This window comes from Ambystoma mexicanum, chromosome 10 (assembly GCF_040938575.1).
Source record: "Ambystoma mexicanum isolate Mex_15411 chromosome 10, UKY_AmexF1_1, whole genome shotgun sequence".
NCBI lineage: Eukaryota > Metazoa > Chordata > Amphibia > Caudata > Ambystomatidae > Ambystoma > Ambystoma mexicanum.
In genome coordinates, this window is record NC_090932.1 from 1,056,913,646 (window position 1) to 1,056,934,521 (window position 20,876).

Consider the following 20,876-nt stretch of genomic DNA (forward strand, 5'->3'; position numbering starts at 1 on the left):
AACTCATGCTCTCTTTGCAGCATTGAACAGATCCTGTTACCGGACCGGAGAGTGCGCAGGCAGGAGGCCAGCACTCACCCCAGAGATAAGTATCTCTTTGTCGTGCATTTCACTCATTTCGTACTATGTGCATGTAGAACATGGTATCTCTGATTGGGTATGTGTTATTGTCAATAGTTGTATTTTGTATTTTGCCTACTTTCCCTTGGAAATCCAACTCCCCTCTCCTGCCCCTCTTTCCGGTTATCCTGAATACCAATGCCTGTCCAACCAACCCTCTTTCCCCGCCGCGGTCTCGGATGCCTGTGTAAGTTTTACTTTGCAGGCGCCCAGACCACGGAGGGGGTGGTTGGTTCATATCACTCCTGCGCCTGGAGACCGGAGCTGTGACACTACCCATCAGTTGTTGCATCCTCATTGTATGTTGTTTCTGGAAAAAGGTACCCTTCCTGTTGAACCATTGTTTAACTGTGCTACCTTGGTAGTTTGATCATTCTGCTTGTACATGTGCCAGGACTTTTTCCACTTCGAGTAATCTACTGGAGACTCTTCCAGGTTTTTTTTTAGTGCTGAGAGGATTTGTACCTGGTTTGGGGGTTTGGCTCCTTGGTGTTATCTGCGATTTGGTATTTTTATCAGTCAAGGAGGCCTCTGAGGGGGATGGACCTTATTTACACGCAAGGTGGAACATGAAGAGCAAAGGGTAGAGGGATCCTGTAGCCAGGTAGACTAAAAGGGAGAAGGCTACATCCCCCAGACACAGTTGTTCAGAAGGTCATGGTGATGTGTAAATGAGGGAGGGCCTTTTGTTGTTGGACAGTAAGCCTGGGCTACAGTGTTTGGGCACTCTCTGACAATGTCATTGTGGGGTACTATGTACATGATGTGTTCTGCTGGTCAATGGCTGTCCCTGTGTTGTATTTACTTTTCAGGTGTCAGGGGATTTTTGTGGTTTGACATGCTGGGGTGTACACATGGGCAATTTTCACATGTGATGTGTATAGGACACTGAGGGTCACTGGATTTGACATGCATATATTGAGTGAATGTCTCTACTGACACACACAGTTGCACAATGCTCCACCACACGTACAACCACCCTTCCATGCCCACAGGTGCACACATTTTGCCTTCTCGGGCATGCTGTGTCCCTGCAGAGCATAATCAATTACCATTTGGGGATCATGGACATGCGTCAATGCGAAAATGTGTTAATTTGTCCTTTTGATGTGATGCTCAAGGTGTATCCCCAACACAATGGCTGCTCACTGTGCTCTGTGCTGAGCAGTGTGTAGCAGGAGACACACACAGCACACGGGTTTGGGAGTGGCGATTTTGCCTTGCCCAATGTGCATGTGAATAGGCATTCAGTGCTGTGTTGAAGCTACCATTGGTGTACAGCATTTTTGTATGACTTGGTATGTGTGGGAGGTTGTTGTCAGTCATTTCATCTGATTCCATGTCGGGCATTATTGTCTCAGGCCACTTTCCATTCATCATATTTCACTTCGTATATTTTTGGTCATGTGTTGGCCTTTTGCTGTTGCATGCCATGTCATGGTGTGGCAGACAAGGGTGATGTGGCTTGAGAGGGTTTGGGTGACATACCAGGGATTGTCATGGCCTGCTTTGCGGTGGGGGTGAAACACACCTTGCATGGGTTCCATTTGGTCACACGGGATTGGTTATGTTTAAGTAGCTAGGGATGCACACAATGTAGCACTCCCATGGCAACATCCTCAGGATGGTAAGGTAGTGACAGTTGACTGTCTCTTTGTCATCATCGATTGTCACCTGGTATGTGTCAGGCCTGTGTGCACTCCACAGGGGTGGGAGTTTAGGTGATAAATCTGGCCACAAGCAGGGTCCGGGCTGCCTCGCCACTTGCCCTTTCCCCTCCCATGGGCAGCACCTGTGCCTGTGGTTGGGGATGTGGGGGCACCACCATGTCCAGCGGTACGCCGTGCCGTGTTGCAACATTTTGCAGGACACATGCTTCCACAATGATCCTGCACACTACTGGGGGTGCATATAGTAGCTGGCCACCAGAGCGGTCAAGGGAGCGGAAGCGTGACTTAAGCACTCAGAATGTGCGCTCCACTATGGCCTTGGTTGCAATATGGGCAGCGTTGTATTTTACCTGGGGTGGTGTGGTGGGGTTCCGGATTGGCGTCATCATGTGGTTGCTCAGAGGGTAGGCACTGTCCCCTGGGGAGGTCGTAATGGTTGTGATTAGTTGGATTTGTGTATTTGTCTGTGTGTGACATGCATGCATGTGCACAGGCATTTGTACTCACCTACGAGCCATGTGTTGCCATACTTCCCAGTTTCCAGGGCCCGGCTCAAGGTGGACATTCTGTATATGAAACTGTCATGGGTTGATCCAGGGTAGTTTGCATAGACAGAGGTGATGATTCCCTTTGCATCGCATTCAACCTGCACGTAGATGGAATGCCAGTGCTTGTGGTTTCGATATATGTGCTCAGTGGCCCTAGGTGGAAGTAGGGCCACATGGGTGCAATCTATGGCACCGAGCACTTTGGGGACGTGTGCCACCCTGTAGAAGTCCTGGACCATGGTCTGCATTTCTGCAGGTGTTCTGGGCATGTATATGTGCCTGTGGACTGAGGGGCGCGCAGTCATGATTGCCAACAGCTGGTGTAGGCAGCGTGACTGCGTGGGCTCTGAGACCCCACCCACTATGGCAGTTGTCCACAAATGCAGGACATTGAGCACCTTCTCCAAGGGGCTCAATGCTTGGGAGCACAGGGTGGGGTATGTAAGGTCATCTTCCCACTCCCTGACCAGGTCTAGGATGATATGAGGTGGAAACCTGTACCTGCCATGGACCTGGTCATCAGGCATCCCAAAAAGGCTGGTCTGGGGCACAAAATGCGGGGCTTGGCTATTCTCCTCCTCCTGCGTGTCCCACGATCAGTGCTGCGAGAAATGGGGCATTCATCGTAGCTGTATATACGTGTTTGTTGTTGCGAACACTTTTATACTGTGCACGGGGATGCTTCCGCCTGCCTTTGTGTGGCGGACGTGTTGACGCCTGTGTGCGTCTTTCAGCGTGCACGGGTTTCGCGTATTTGAGTCCATGAATACGTGTTGTTCACGTGTGTGTGGGTATTCTGTGTATTTCCCTGCAGTACTACCCCAGTTATGCCTTCTTTTTCACGCGTTGTTCCCCATTCCGCGTGTTACGCCCCATGTCCCGCCCCCTTTTTGGTGTGTGCGCCGACGTTCGGGATGTTGGAATGACTTGTGCACACGTGTGCGCTACGCAAGGATTTGGCGCACATCCCGCAGTAAACACGCTCAGGCACTTCCATGAATCGCACGCGCACACGTGCACTTGCTTTTTCACACTTGCGCCAGATAGCACCAAGATTATTGGAGCACATTTGTTCCATGAATCGGCCCTATAATGTTTACATTCTGAAAAGAGGACATACCAACATCTCAAAAAAAGGCACAAACAGCCTTGTTAACATTGTGCCTTGCTTTCTCCATTTGTGTACCAAATGAAAAAGAAAGCAACAACATTTGTCTCTGTGGAATAGGGGGAAAAATTACTCTGGAGTTTGGATACATGTCTATGACTTTCCCAAGTCCTTCTTTCATTGCAAATTGCAAAGAGATTCCATACACATGTCCTAAACTGTTCCCTCCACAATGAATAATAATAATGTCTGAATGATGCTGTGTCCCCAAAGAAGCACAGAGAGGTACCAAATCCACCCACTTCATTCCACGCACTCCATGCCAGTGCAATTCCACATTAGAGAATCCAAGATGTGCAGCCACTCTATTCTGCATGCACCTCCAACCAATTTATCCATGAATCTCCCAAAATCCAAACAATCTGCTTTCTGAAACACACACCCATAGCTATCTGCTCTTCTCTCAGGAAAAAGACCTACTGACAAACTCTCTCCTTACTCAACACACCTAGTAAACCCTATTAACCAATCCCATGCTCTTCTAAGTCTCATTTGCATGCCTCTCAACCCCAAAATCCCTGTATGGCATACGCGTTGTCCACGGACAACCGTGGACAAAATAAAAAAATCTGAACATGGGGAACGAAAATTTAAATAGTGTGCCCCATTTCCCCTTTGAGGTTGGTCCTGAAAAGAGCCTTTTTTTTTTTTTTGCAGATGCTTCAGAAACACCTTTTATTTTGTGTTTGTTTTTTTTTCCTAACCTTGGCATTTGGAAGTATTTTCATTACTGCCTGAACAAAGAGTTCCAAATCTGCCAACAAAGTAGGGACACTGACATAGCCCAAATGCAAAGCACCACAGTGAAAACAACTACATGTGGACTGTTCACCCTGCCCATATCTCCACAAACTTGTACAATTCCCTGCACATTGAAACCAGGAATAGTGCTCTACACCACCTCCACGCCTTTAACATCAAATTTGTTTGCCACATTCCTGCATTTAGCATAAAGCTCCAAACCATGCACAAACATATCTCTAACAACCAACAACCTGACTTTCTCCACCTCTGTCATCTTCACTACACACAGCCTCTTTCAACACAAACCACAACCTCAACATCTGATTGGCTGATCCCTAAAGTCACTTTTCCATGCTGGATTTGCTAAGAAACTCCGGATGTGGCATGCCCTGTCCGTGGACAACCGTGGTTACAGCGGAGCACGTAACGCTGGGGCTGCCCTTCTACCCTTTCCACTTCACTCTCTACACCATTTCCTCATTGGCTACTGCTAAGCAGTCACACAATCATCCACCAATCACATGCAAGAACTCTACATCTAACTCTTTCATCACAGATCAGCACTTTAGATGTACTATTGATCACTCTCAGTACAATTTGGCTGTGACTGCAAAGGACCTACAGCAACAACTACTTTTAAACTCCCCAAGATCTCTACTTGCAGATTCATGCATTTCCACATATATGAACTCAGACAACAGGTATGAATATTTTCTACACAGTACATGTACAGCTCTTCTAGGAATACAATACATCCCGGTACATCCCGGTAGCATAGCTCAGCGGCAATGTGCACGCCTTGGAAGCAAGACGACACGAAGCAACACAGGTTCGATCACCGGGTCAACACTTAGAAACCTCTGGGTGTTTAAGCACATTATAAATACGCAACGAAGACAAAATAATTACGCAACTAAACAATTCCTTTAACAGTGCCTCGATGCCCACGGGCTGTGTGAGCGCTTTAAAAATGTAAAATAAATACAAATATAAACAGATTAACTGCCACTTACCCTGTATAAACTGTAAAATAAACTTACTGTCATTTCTCCAATCTGCTATGATGAAGTGTCAATTGCAAACCTTTCATCTCTCCAAATGTTTGTTTACACACACACCCATCTAAAAATCTAAAAAATATTGTTTTGTATTATAAGATGGGATAAATAACAGTATAATTATGAAAAAGACTGTCCAGTGTGTTATAAAATTACACACAGCCAGGATGAGTACATGCATCTTCATTCAAGCACACACACAGACAATATCATTAGAAAGGCTCCCAGCTCAAACAACACCACTGCCTCTATATGAAATCCTGCTTTATTTCCCACACCTTCCCAAATGCATTCATTGCATGCTTTTCTGTACAATCTCTGCCATTTACCCTGTAAAAATAGCAAAAAATGCATAAAATTATTTCTTCTATCTGCTAACATCCATTAACATAACATTAAAGAAACAAGGGTGCTCTATACGTTTACTATTATACTCATTTGTAAGACATATTCAACTAACAGATTCTAAATAACATATACAGGATGCACATAGGCAACGGAAAGTGCATGTACATACTATGCTCAGTTGTAAGAAAACACTACTACTACAAAAACAAAAAAAACAATGTTTACATTAACAAAAGTGCTATAAACACACATATTCACTAACTTCTTTCTTTTACAATTGCAGTGAAGACCACTCCCCTGAAAAGCAGCAGTGTCTGAAGTACGAACAAGGACTTAGAAGAAACCTACTCTTTCCATACAAAAAAGTAAGTACAATACTAACATAATGTTCTAACTGTTACTCAAACACACTAGCATTTTAGTATTGTAGAAAAAACAAGTGTATTAACCCTTTACCATTAGATGAAGTATTAGTGCTTCCCCTTAACAGTTGCATATTTTATATTGTCATCTGAAGCCCAGTATAGTAACACACAAATACAAGAATAGTCTTCCCAACTTGATGTAGCTGCCCATTGCACAATCAGACGCCTCCAAAATCATCCTTACTATCATACTCAGACACTCAGGCACAAAGCATGCATACACTGCACAACAGCCCAACCCACACTTTTTTTTCCAACAGAACCCAAAGAATGCCTACCAAAAAGCAAATCTGTAGGAAGCAACGCAGAAGTAGAGCAAATCAAAATAAAAGTGTCCAAAATAAGCATCCATCTCTATCAGATTGTGTACAAAATGTTCAAACAAAACAGCTAATACAGTCATTAAGCAAAACAAGGTCCAGTACAGAAACTTTCCCTCCTCTATCAAAATATAAAACGAAACAGAAAATGAATAACAAAATTTCAGCTACTACTATTGCTAACGCTGCACTTATAAATCTTGATGTAGTGGCAAGTAACCATACCAAAAATAATATTTTACAAAAAATGTTCTGCCACAGAGTCCTTCAGAACCTTATAAAAACAGGAGAAATCATGCACAACCCTTAAAACCTACCATAGAATAATCCTAGAAGCTCTCGTAGACAGTGCAGTCCTTCTCAAAAGAAAGTTATTTCTTTTAGTTTTAAACAGAATGAAACCACTAACAAAACTAACTACTAAACTACAAAAAAGACTTCTCAATAAATGGAATGTCAACAATAATAGCTTCTTAAACATCTGTGCAGGTGAATGGAGTCAAAAGCACAGAACAATATTTTAGTGAAGAAGCATATAAACAAAAGCAAACAAACCCAATTGCCGTACAAAACAGTGGATGAGGGTATGAAAAACGTAATAACACCATTATGGAACAAGAAACTCTGCTCACAAAAATATCCCCAGATAACTCAGTATCACCTCTCCATTCTACTGAACCAAACGGTCTACAATGGCCCGTGCACATTAATGTGTAACATTGCCAAAAAATCTTTCACTCTTTACGCCAGTTCCTCAATCAGTATGTAAAAAGCAAAGACAAATTCAAATGAAACTACTACAAAATATGGATGCCTGTCCAGTGCGCAAATACACAGGACTACAAGGACATACATTAGCATGCATTTCAGGACCTATTTGCAAAAGCACCTTCCATCATATCAAAATGATATCAGCAAATCATTCAACTAGAAGAAATCTGGTCCATAAACTCTACTATGCTAAAAGTCATGCTTTAGCACTAGCCAATTTAAATAACAATATTCTACATGGTAGAGCCAAAGAACTACTTGAAGAAATAGAGCATATCCAGAGCAAATATTTTGGAAGTGAAAGCCACTTACAAAATTCAATAGCTTTACAGCAAACTAGCAACTACCGTACAAATAGCAACCTTGTATTAAACACGTACAAAAAAGAAATGCTAAAGCTTAAAAGAACCTCCGCTGAAGAACCAAATCATGTGTGTGGGTGTTGCCGCAGGACTTTTTATAAAAGTAACACAAAAACTGTAGACATAACGTACAAAATAGAAGACAATGAAGATTCCAAATGGTTCCAATTAGCTCTCTAACTTATAGCAGAAAAAAATACAACATTATTGACCCTTTAATACTTTGCAATTACTGCACTGCAAAACTTGACAACAATCAAACACCTTCATGTGCTATCACAAATAACATGGAATTATTCCCACTACCAAAACCCCTGCAACAACTAAATATATATAAAAGCATCATAATTCAAACAGTGCACCAATTTCAAGCAATAATACACCTTCACCCAAAAACAGCAAAATTACCTCCCTCTGAATTAGTGAAAGGCATTTGTGGCAAAGTAGTTTACTCTAGGAGTGCAAGGGCCAATAGATCAATCTTTGATTGTACCTACTAAAGACAAACATTTTTTGAAAGAACTCATGTATTTATATAAAGTTAGACAAGCCGTGCAATATCTAAAAAACAACAATCAATACTACAAAGAAATTAATATTGAAGAAAACCTGAGAGAAACCATTGAAATAATTCAAGAGTCACCAGAAACTGGTCAATGTCAACTTTTAAATCCTGCTACAGAATCCAATCTTTTAGACCATTATACAATTGATACTTTACATTCTAAAGACACTATAGATGATGCACTGGAAATGTACCAAATGCGACAAGGCAAAGTATCTCCAATCAGCATATGGGAAAAAAGTATAGAAGCATGTGCCTTTCTCTACTAGGTACGATGATAGACCCACACAGATAACAGCATCAGAATATCGCTCTCTACGAATGTATTCTGACGACCCCAGATTCAGACAAAACGTGGAAAACATATTCCATCTTCTCTTTGAAAGTGAACTAGCAACTCTATGCTACGGAGTTGCACACATATTAAAATCAGGTACCCATTTAAAAAATATGTCAGCTATGCAATTATTACAAAAAGTGCAAGAAAAAGATGAGGTTTTACAATCAAGTATTACAAATCTTTTAGCAAACATATGTGGTACAAAAGAATACTGGTTCCGATGTCACGGATATGTTCGCTGTATGATAGGAAACCTTGCCCCACCCACTTGGTTTGTTACATTAAGTCGTTCAGAATATGCATGGGAATATTTACACGATTTCCAATGCATAGCAAACAAAAACAAAACAAACAAAAATAGATATAAAAAGACCAGGAGAACTCTGCTCTCTAGATCCTGTAAATGTATCAAGATATTTCCACCATCGCTTCATTGATATGCTACACTTTATTTGTAATAAGACTGTTCCTCCCCTCTGAGAATTTCAACACTTCTTTTGGAGAAAAGAATACCAAGCGAGAGGAGCACCAAACATCCCCATGACATTATGGATTAAAGATGCTCCTAAATTTGGTCAGGACAGTGATGCCACTGTTTTGCAGTTCATCCAAAAATATGTCACTTGTGAAATCCCTTCACAAACAACACATAGTGACCTTCATGCAAACATTTTATAATTTCAAAGACAAAAAGTGGGAAATATTGTTGTCACACATATTTAAAAAAAAGGGAAATACTACACCAAATGCTGCTTTGGTTTCCCTAGACCAGTTCAGCAAGAGGACAAGTAAAGAATTTCATGTATTCAGTCAGACATAGTGTCAAAGGTAAATCACCTAAGAACACATATTACAGAAAAATAACAGAAGAATCAAAATAAATCAATGATTACAATGCAATCATTGCCCTCCTATGGAATGCAAACATAGATGTGCATTATATTGCAGACAATTCCACTGCAGTTGCACAATATGTCACAGCCTACCTAACAAAAGAAGAGGAAACAGAGCTTTAGGACCTCTGGGATGACAAATCATCTGACAAAACACTATCACAGAAATTGTACAGCTTAGGCATAAAACATTTCTCTCATAGAGAATGTGGCTGCTATGAATCTGTAAACTGTTTAACTGGTACTGCCTTGTCTGGAAAATCTGACAATATAGTATGGCTAAGTCTTGGTCCTGCTAAATGTAGAAAAAGAGTTCTCAAATCATATGAGGACATAGAAACAATAGCCAAAAATGATCCCAAAAGTCAAGACATTTTGAAAAACAATTTTCTAGACACATACTACCCAAACAGGAGTACCACTTTGGAAACCATGGGCCTCATTACGACTCAGGCGGTAAGGGGTTTACGGCGGCGTAAACAGCGCCGACCCTTACCGCCTGATTCCGAGGTCCCTTAGCGCCATGGAGGTTTTAACACCTGCTTTTAGCAGGTGTTAAAATCCATGGCGCTAAGGGACCTTGATGTTAATTACGCCACCGTAATTTACGGTGGTGTAATTAACGCCTTCCCCACTCCCATTATGCCCTATGGGGCAAAAATGGGAATGGGGAAAGGTAAATGGGGATTGGGGACTTACCGCCCCGCCAACCTCGGAATGGGGCGGTAAGTCCGCCAACCACCATGGCGTTAACATAGTTTACGCCATGGTGGTAAAGGTACGACCCAGGCGGTAACTTACCGCCTGGGTCGTAATGAGGCCCCATGTGTCTCTACCACGTAGCCCAAAACTTCACATCCAAAAACTATATTAAACCAGATGAAAAGAAAGGTAGATACAGAGTTGTAAATTGTGAAGAAAGCTTAGTGAAACGTACCTCATATAAATATGTCATTAAAAACTCCTCAACACAAAGAAATGTATTACATGTCCCTGCTACAACTTTTTAACCCATCGAGAAAAGAAGAAGAGCTACTGGATACATATGACTCTTATGAAGATGCTTTTAAAGCAAATGAAAGCACTATAACAGACGTAAACTTTACACAGTGCCAAACAATGTTGCCCAATGAACAGCAACATGAAGAAGAACTCCAGGCCCAACTACAAGTGGACACTCCCGACAGTAGTCAACCTTCTACAACAGGATGCCAAGAACCAATTGGACAGCCACTAATAGCAAATGAGACAGAATCAGCAATGACAGAAGTAGAAAACACAATGTCTCAGTATGAACAAGCTACAGAAAACTACTCGTACTGAAATCACAACTGAACAATGAGCAGCGTAGCATTTTTCAACAAATAACAAAAAAAACTGAACATGGTGTGCAACATGAAAATAAAAACTGTACGTGCCAAGACTACAAACCTATACTGCTATACTTGTCTGGTGAAGCTGGTTCAGGCAAAACATTCTTAATCAAAATCATCAGCAAGTTGCTTCGACAATTGACAAACAACAAACTGTCAGCTGTTGTAACTGCCCCCACAGGTTTAGCTGCCTACAACATAGATGGTGTCTCTTTACACCGATTACTACTCCTTCCAGTAGAACACCAAAATAAATTAGACTATTACAAACTTTCCACAGAAGCTGCAATGGAACTACGCAGAGTTTTCAAACAAATGAAAATGCTGCTAATAGAAGAGGTAAGCATGGACTCCAACCTTATGTTAGCTTTGATTCACCACAGATTACAAGAGGTCCTCAAAACAGGCTCAAAGAGCTCTTTGGAGGAAAACACATTATTGTTTTCGGAGATCTTCAATTGACACCAGTGAAAGCTGAACCTATTGTTAAAACCTTAGTGCGCAAACTGTGCCATAAAACTATAGGCAGCATAGGAAATGTCAACCTTTGGCAACATTTCCAATGCAGAGATTTAACAGAAAACATGTGCCAGTCTGCAGACCTCACATACCCCAACATTTTAAAAAGTATTGGAGTAGGTGTACTATCTCAAGAAGCACAATCAGTATTAAAAACCAGGCACATCCATGCACTCTCTGGCCATGACTGATGGGCTACTGCTGTCATGGAACAATTAGCACACACAAATGTCAATTGTATGTCCTTGATGCCAACTCTTGCAAGCTGTTCAAAATTCAATGAACCAATGTTGAAAAAAGAAATGCAACCAATAATTGAAATTTGCTCCACAGATAAACTGGACATACATGTTATGACACTATCCATGTGTCAACAAGACTAAATACCTTAGAAAACTCTATCTCCAATGCAGCTGGTTTGGAGAAAAACTTAAAATTATCTTTAAACTGTAGAGTAATGCTTAAACGTAACCTTGACATGGAGGAAGGACTAGCTAATGGAGCACTTGGTAAAGTTGTTGGCTTTCAAACATACCCACGTGACAACAACATTCAGTTTGTCAATATTCTCTTTGACAAACTATCAGAAGTTAAAAGGATAGGACGCTCAACAGCCCGATTCCTTCTTTTCAAAGACATTTATGTACGCAGAGAACAATTTTCTCTTACTCTAGCATACACAGTCAACATTCACAAATCACAAGGTTTTACCCTAGATAAAGCATTATAGATATTGGTAGCACAGTCTTTAAAGAAGGCATGAGCTATATAGCACTATCATGCTTACTTACACTTGACGGGCTATTTCTAATCAACTTTGATGCAGGTAAAGTAAATATAGATATTCCTTGTATTCTAGAATACAGTAGGCTGCGGTCACTCTACACCCCCTTCTAAAATTCTATCCTGTTCCACAAAAAGCAAAACGTTGTGAAAGAAAACTACTTCAAGCTGCAAAGATACAGGATATCACAGCAATTCCACCAAAGAAAGAAATAGAAACTAATACTTCATCAAGTACCACAACCAAAGAAGAATCTACTGGTCAAAGTAACTCAACTACTTCTTCAAAGACGCAAAACACACTCTGAACAAATGACTTTGACACAGAACTGTCAGGTCCATTCATATTTTCAAATATAACTGCTGTAAATTGCTACGCAAATGTAGCAATACATATTATATTCCAATTGCCACCAATGATTGTGAACATTTACTTAAACAGTACAGACCAATTATGTTTGCAAATGTTAGTCATTCATAGAAATGAAACCAACAATCCTGACAACTCTTACAATGTTCATGGAATAAGACAAGAATTGGACTACTGTGCTGAAATGGTGAAATTCACTATAAACTCACAAGAAGATCCACAATAATTTCTAATGTACTTACTACAAGTACTGGAAAACAAAAAAACATACCTATAAATTAAATCTTCCAGATTTCATACATGTGGAAACATGCATGCACTCGCTGCAGCCATGTGGCACAGGAACAAGTCCCTAATGAACGTTTTGTTTATGTATCCATACCTAACTGTGAATCCATTCCATTTCAGCAACTTGTACAAAATGCAAACCATTGCAGATTATGTACTACCTGCAATTCAGATAATTGCTCCACCTTACAAATACAGACAGATAGTAAATACGTAATAGTAATGCTTTTACGTTACAATGCAGATGGTACCAAAAACAACTGTAAGCTGACTGGATTCACACATGGTCAAGTATCACTTGGTAAGAAAACCTTCACAACAATAGGTATAATCTACCACGCAGGATCCACAACCAATGCAGGTCACTACACTGCATATAAAAAAAAGAATTGTAGATAGTTCGAATGTTGTGATAGTACCATTACTACCATTACTATGAAGCAGAGATTACCAGTAAATCTTGTAAGCACTTACTTAATATTCTTAAAACCAAAATTTTATACGTAATCTGTGTATGAACATAAGCAAAACTTCAACTTCAAATCTGTGCACAGTTAGAATACGCCAACATGTATCCAACTTCCTCAAGATTCTGCAACAAGCAAACAGATAAATAAATACCACTAAAATGTAACAAGAAATACACAGTTAGAATACGCCAACAGGTATCTAACTGCCCCAAGATTCTGCAACAAGCAAACCGATACCACTAAAATCAAATAAAAAATATACAGTTAGAATACGACAACAGATATCTAACTGCCCCAAAAAATCTGCAACAACACAACAGATAGAAGATTAGCAATAAACAAGAAATAAACAGTACAACAATGAAAGAAATATATTGTACCACAACATAGAAGTTATTTTTTTAATCCAGCATGGATTTTTTTTTCCCACAGACCCAATGATTTAGAAAACAAACACAAAAACTGAGAACATTGCGCAGTACACTGGTTTGAACTATAGTACTTGTAAAGAACTAAATATGAGGGTAAAAAAAAAATACAGAAATGTCTATTATGCAATGCAATAACTCTAACATATGATCTTTTCTTTTATCACAGAGATCGAAAAAGTATGTCTGGTCTAGTTACCCATGTCATGAAAAAACTGCATACAACCACAAACAACTCAACCAGTAAGTATAAAATAAGTAGACTCACAAACACCACTGCATAACACACTCATTCAAGCAAAAATCTAACCATACACGACAATCCAAAATGTTAACTTCTAAGGGTATTTTATGATGCAGTCCTTCTCACAAACTCTCCAATCTTAACTGCATAGCCTAGCCAAAACTTCACATACAAACTCTACAAATGAAACAGTACACAAACTTTTAGGTATAGGATATTTGATGGGTGTTTGATTTTGATTCTATGGGTGTTATGCTGCGGTGGATGTGGCCAGGGCCTAGAGCCTTGGGTGCATTGCCTATGGCCTACGGCGTTCAGCCATGCATCCAAGACTCTAGGCCCTGGCCACAACCAATGCAGCATAACACACCTATGCTACCTAACATTTTGACTGTGGTATGTGGGCTGCTTATAGGGGATATTAATTACAATCAATGATCTACTAACAACCCAAAACCAACATCATACTAAAGTAAAATAGCTACTAGTGCATTTATTATGTCCGCGGACAACCGCGAAGACCGCGGCATGGCAAACACATCAGGGGCACCTGCCACCTAAACAAATACAGTATTTGACACATCTCTTACTCCCCAACCCTCCCCAAGCACTCCAGCACACCAACACACTCCCCAAAATTGGATTTTGCCTCTGTTCGCAACTGTGCTGTGATACAAGATGGCGGGCACATCGAAACAATTTGACGCACCTCACGCCTCATTCCAGCCAATCGCGGACCCATTGAATGTCCGCGGACATGATGCAAGTCGATTAGCTAATCGGTGTCCTGTCCGCGGAGTGAACAGGAAGTGTGTCCGCTGAGCGGACATAGAAATCACAAATTGTTTTGCCTTACATTTTGGTCAGTTAAAAAAAAAACTACTGGACTGATTTACACCAAATTAACAAAAGCACACTTTCGGGACTAAGCCACCGCTCCTGCTGCAAATTTGGTGGAAATCCATCCACCGGTTTGAGCTGTAGGCATGTGCAAAGTTCTTTCCCAAAATGTCTAAGGGAAAAAAAAATGTTGGGACCCCCCCCTTATAACTTTGCCCCCCTGGACCAAACCTCACCAACATTTGCATAAGAATTCAGAGTGGGCCATATACTTATTTTGCAAAGATTGGCGAGAATTCGTCCAGGGAAAGCAAAGTTATAAGCCGCCTAAAAAGTGCACTTCCTATGGGATTAGCAACTTAACCATAACTACACAGCCGCTACCACGGGCTGTGTAATATATATATATATATATATATATATATATATATATATATATATATATATATATATATATATATATATATATATATATATATTACTCACACTAACTACTTTCATGAAATATGTTTAAATATAAGAAACAGAACACCTCCCAGTCCAAATAATGTAGATGGACAGATGTTGTGTTTGCAGCTCGGAATACGGTTGCAGACAGTAAAATGACATCATCACTGTGTACATATTAATGTGGCCTTGGGCAGTGTCCAGATGATTGGGGGTATGGCTTAGGGCCATGCCCCCAAGAATATGGACAATGGGCATGGTCACACCTATACCCTTTAGCCATGCTATAACCTCACCACAACTTTACTCTTAGTCGTTGTATAAACACTTTACACACCACTTCAGTAACAACTGTCATAAACACAAATATATCACTCACATTCACAACTTGAAATATGCATGAATATACCAAGACACTGAACACCTTCCAGTCCAAATGATGTCCACAGACAGAGGTTCGTGTTCGCAGCATGGAATATGGTTGCAGACAGTAAAATTGACCGCAGGCTTGGTGGTAATCACACAGCCATTTACCAACTATAACAATGGCTCCATTTTAACCTTTTTACACGCCTGACCCTTCCCAGACACTCTCTCCTCCACAAAATAACCCCAAATGTATTTTGCAGAGGTTTGTTCTGCTGTGCTGTCCACGGACCAAGTCTGTGGTTCACGGGATCCAAAATGGTGACCGTTTCAGAAAGTTTGACACAGCACACATTTTTGAATAACCAATCAGCATGCACTTTTGATGTTCGTGAAAGTCACACAACTCCCTGATTGGTTCAGAGGTATCAGCAGATACAGGAAATGAGTCTGCGGATCGGAAGGAGATAACACTAATTTTATTTTGACATACTTTCTGGCCATTTGGAAAAAATCTACAGGACAGATCTACTGGACAGATTGACATAAAATGTCTAAAGCATGCTTTCAAGATCAGGCCACCACACCTCACCCACGTTTGGTTCAGATCTGTTCAGGGGTTTAGTTTGTAGGCGTGAGCAAAACTTTTTTCAATGTATGTCTATCTAGATTTCAAATACTTTGGGAGTCCCCCTAAAAATCCCATCCCGCTTGATGAAAACACACCAAACTTCGGAAAACATTTGAAAGTGGCCATATACTTGTATTGCAAGGTTTGGTGAGGAATTGTCAAACGGCACCAAAGTTATAAGCCACTCAAAACTATTCTTTCTATGGTTTGAGCAACTTAATCATAACTACCGGGTTTACAAATTCCTAAATAAATTGCCAGTGAACCAGGAATACATTTGTCTGTGTTATTATTGTATTTTTGGACTTTATAGATATACTAGGCCTCATTATGAGTATTGAGGTAGCCATGGTGCTACTAGCGCCATGGCTGCCTCCATACCAGGCTCCAATACCGGGTTCCTTCAATGGGGAATAACCAGGTCATTCCAACATTGGAGGACCTGGTAATTCCTCCTTGAAGGAACCATTCCCATTCCCATTTGAGCCCCCATAGGGCTCAATGGAAATGGGGAGGGAGCTAATAACGGGCACGTTGATAACGACCGTTATTAGCTCCCTGATCCCCTCGCGGGACTCGGAAAGGACGTCTGGTTTTACCAGACGTCTGTTCCAGGTCCCGCAAAGGGAACCTCGTAATAGGCGCTCCCATAATGAAGGGTGGCTGTCCCATACCGGCACCCTTCATTACGGGACCGCCAGGGTCGTAATGGGGCCCACTGTCTTTATATTTTTCTCATATGCCATTCATTTGCATTCAGTCCAGTTTTGATAACCATGCAGTGTAGACCCACTTTGATGGGGTTGTGCTGTCATGGTCTAAAGGAAAGGGCACGTGGGTGTTGGGTTAGCATGACTGCCCATGAACTGTATTAAGTTATTGATTCTAGGGCGCTCTGTGTTCATTTAAATAGGAGGAAGGGTGTGTTTACTGCCTTATTATCAAATAAGGTTCAGGAAAAGGGGCGGCTGAGTCATCCATTGTAGACCTCTTTTCAGAGGAGGAGGAGGAAGCTCCTCTAGAAAAGGATGTTTGGCAGTACAACTTTATTTTCTTTGTTAATACCTCCCTTTACCAGGCAGTTAACGAGAGCTTTGAACAGAAACAGGGCCTCATCACGAGTTGAGTGGTGGCCCTTAAATGCTATTACCGCTGCATTTAAGGGTCCGCCCAATCTCGGACTGTTTGCATTTACCTCCAGCTCTAAGGGGTAAATGCACAGCAAAAATGCTGATTTTCGGTGCAATTACCACACGGTAATAGCGCCAGCGTTAATTGCACCGAAAATTCCCCATCGGGTCCAGTGGACCCAATTGTGAATCGGGAATTACAGTTACGGCCCAACCCGTGATCCAGTGGTAATAAATCCGGAGGGTTGGGCGGTAATGCAGATACAGTTCGGTGGTATTCCATTCAGGATACCGCCCAACTCATGATGAGGCTGGCAGTCTTTCTTTACTTTTCCCAGACCATCCAGTCTTCTACGACCAAGCTTCAATTTTGAGGGGTCCAAATTCTTCACGTTCCTTTTCTGGGGGCAGGGCAATGTAATGCAGGGTTGTGGCCATCCAAAGCCCCTTGCAAAAGGAACTTTCAGGAATAGCCCACCTGTGGTATCTTCCCTTAACCTGGTAACTTCAGGGCTGGGATATTTATTGCACCATTCATGATGGAGGCCTGGAGGATGGACAATATCAGGTCAAGAAACCCAGAGTCTTAGCTCTAGACTCATCACTCCTGGACTCTAATGTAGGTTGAGACCTTGGCTGTGGTTTGAATATACTGGGTGATGATCAGAGGAGAGGAAATCGTAGGACCCAGGGGAGGATAGCTGAGGGACAACACGCTTGTCTTGGAAGTAAGACCACGCTGAGCAACAGAGGTTCTTATCCTGGATCTGTGCTTAGAAACCAATCTCGGGTATGGTATTAGGCGCGTTATAAAAACAAAAATACAAAAAATAAAATTCAGTATCCAGGATACAAGGGGGGAATCCTGTGTTCTGTCCCAAGCATTTGTTTCACCATATCCTTAGAGAGTAGAATCCCTCTCAGATTTCAGAAAACTGTGCCTATTCTTTCCTGAGCCATAAATCTGCCAGGAGGAAAAGGAGGGCTTAATAGCCATGCTTTCTCTTCCACTCAATATGAAATTTACTCTGGTCTTGGACCCCAAGATTTTTACCTTTATTTCTAAGTATGTCTGGGACAGTTCTAAGGGGGTGTTTAGGGTTTGGCAGTCTTGCCAGGGTACGTTATTAAATACATTTAGTCCCTTGATATAGATTACTGATCTTGCAGACAGGACTAAGGAAGGGGATGGGGTAGTCTCTGGAACCTATGGAGCTGAGTGGATGGGCCCAGTGGACAGTGTGTTTTTTGGGCATGTTAATATCTCCATCCTCTAAGTAACGAAGGAAGGGTATACTTCTAAAAATCATTTCTAAATTGGGTGAGTCTAGCAAACAAGAGACGGGCTGAGACCACAGGTCATCTTTTATTTTGGATGATTTTGTAAAGTAATTTAGCAGTTACTTAGGGACATATACCTCCTCAGAGAAGGCCCAGTCTTCCATTAGAAATACATTCTCTCTGCGGGTCGCTCCCAGAGGGAGGGCTGGCCACAGAGCAACTCAACCAGCCTGACAATCTAAACAGGGTCCAACGCAGGTACTGTCACCACTACATGTACAGACACAACAGATGACAGCACCACTACCCCAGGACTGACTAGAATGACAACACAGGGGCACTGCACAGCAGCCAGCACCCATACAGAACACTGACACAATTGCAATTGTACCGGTTACATGACTGGGAGGGGTCTTCCTGACGGGGAACAAACTTTTCAAAGGACATAGATTGACATTATACCGCTAATAGGACAGCCCAAGACAAACTTGATTTGACTCACTCTGCCACACACACTTATGTTCCACCTCCCCGACAGAGCGGGTGAGACGCGCGCCGACACACACACTCACGCACACTCAATAATGCAGAGGACAATTGCATAGGGGTGGTGATAGGTATCAAAACATTTTCTTTTCTGGGTGACAGTGGGGCGACTAGGCCATGCACTAGGGAAGAGACATTTGTGACATCATGAGCGATGTGGATATGACCACCTTATTAACAGAGAAATCCATAACTTGTTAAACACCAGACATACACATGTTGAAAGTAAGGAAGATTGTTTAAGCATAATGGGGGTGCACGGTACAGAGGGGGGGTGCATAATGATAGCGCATCACAAGAGAGTACATTTAGCTACATTTTGAGCACACATCTTTCAGTGAGGAGACTGGGCTCATGAATACACGATTAACACAGAACAATTAAATGAGACACACAAGGTGGAAGAAGGTGCACTTGAGGGGGGAGGCCTACATTTCATTGACAGTTCACCACAGGAGGAGAGAAATAGGGGTAAGGGGTGGATGATCCATGTTCCCAACAGAATTTATTTGGCGACAAAATGACAGTGCAAGTGGTAATGCCACTAGCGCTTTTGAAAATAGCACTGGCACAAATGCATTAGCCAACACACATAGGGAAAGAGGTCATTGCTGCACGAACTGGAGAATGATGGTTGTATTAAAAATTGAGAGCAGATATTGGGGGGAGAAATATATTGTTTAAATGTAACAGTAATTACAGTAGTGGAGTAATAAAATACTAGACTAAATGAGTAATTAACAGAGTAGGTAGGGTTTAAAAAGTGGACATGGGGTGGGATAGAGAGAGTGGGAGTAAATTGTGAGGGTTGGGTTTGAAAGAAAAGAGGAAATAAATAAATAAATAACTAAATAAATACAAAAGAGGGGGGAGAGACAGGTAGCGAATAATTGGTAGCGGATTTCATTAGTACCAGCTTAAAGTGCCTGCAGTTCACTGCGAGGCACGCCCTGAGAAGTGAGAGAGGAGCCATAGAAAAAAAAAAGATTTAAAAACCCTGCGATTATCTGAACTAAGTAACATGGTGCACTTAATTTAGAAACACAGCCACCCTATATGACAAATTTACCACCCTGATGTTTCCCTATTTAGCTTGTCAGTGCCTGATGCCCCACGGGCAAAGGCACGCACTATAAATAGCTTACAACAAAAGCACAGTAAATATAAAGATCCAAAGGCCCATTTGTACACTAGCACCTAAATTGCGTATATATGATCCGAGTGTGCAATGAGTATCTTCACATAAATTAAGTGCCTACCCATTTTCTGGGTACATTTCGAATTGTGTAACAATTTACAGTCAGACCGCCATTGAACGCCACCACGTGGTGACAGGATGGTGCATAGGTGTACCATTGGCTCCTCCCACTAGGGCACTGAATAGTGTGAGAGTAGTGAAGAGAGGTTAGGTCAAGAAATTGAAGAATATGTAAATTCTCAGGTCTCAAGCGCTTCCATTTCATTTCTCGCCAGATATAAAGGACCCAGGGCAGGCCTGAAGACAACGGACAACAAACACCCAATGGCTATGGACTACAGTGGGACATTTTCCCCTCCTGACAGACTTTGTTAGAAGCGTAAGGCGTCAAGCCCTACAAAGCGTTGGCCACCCTGGCAACGAGGGAGCAACGATCAACAGGGCCAACGCAAGAGATTTTCATGAACTGCAAAATAGCACAAACACTCCCGAGTTAGGGAAACATGGCCATCCTATGGTCCAACGCACACTAGCAACTAGAATAGGGACTGACACACGCATTTCCAAAGTTTAATTGAGTTTCATATTAAATTTTGTGCACCTACAGCTGTAACACTGTTTTGTTCCTTC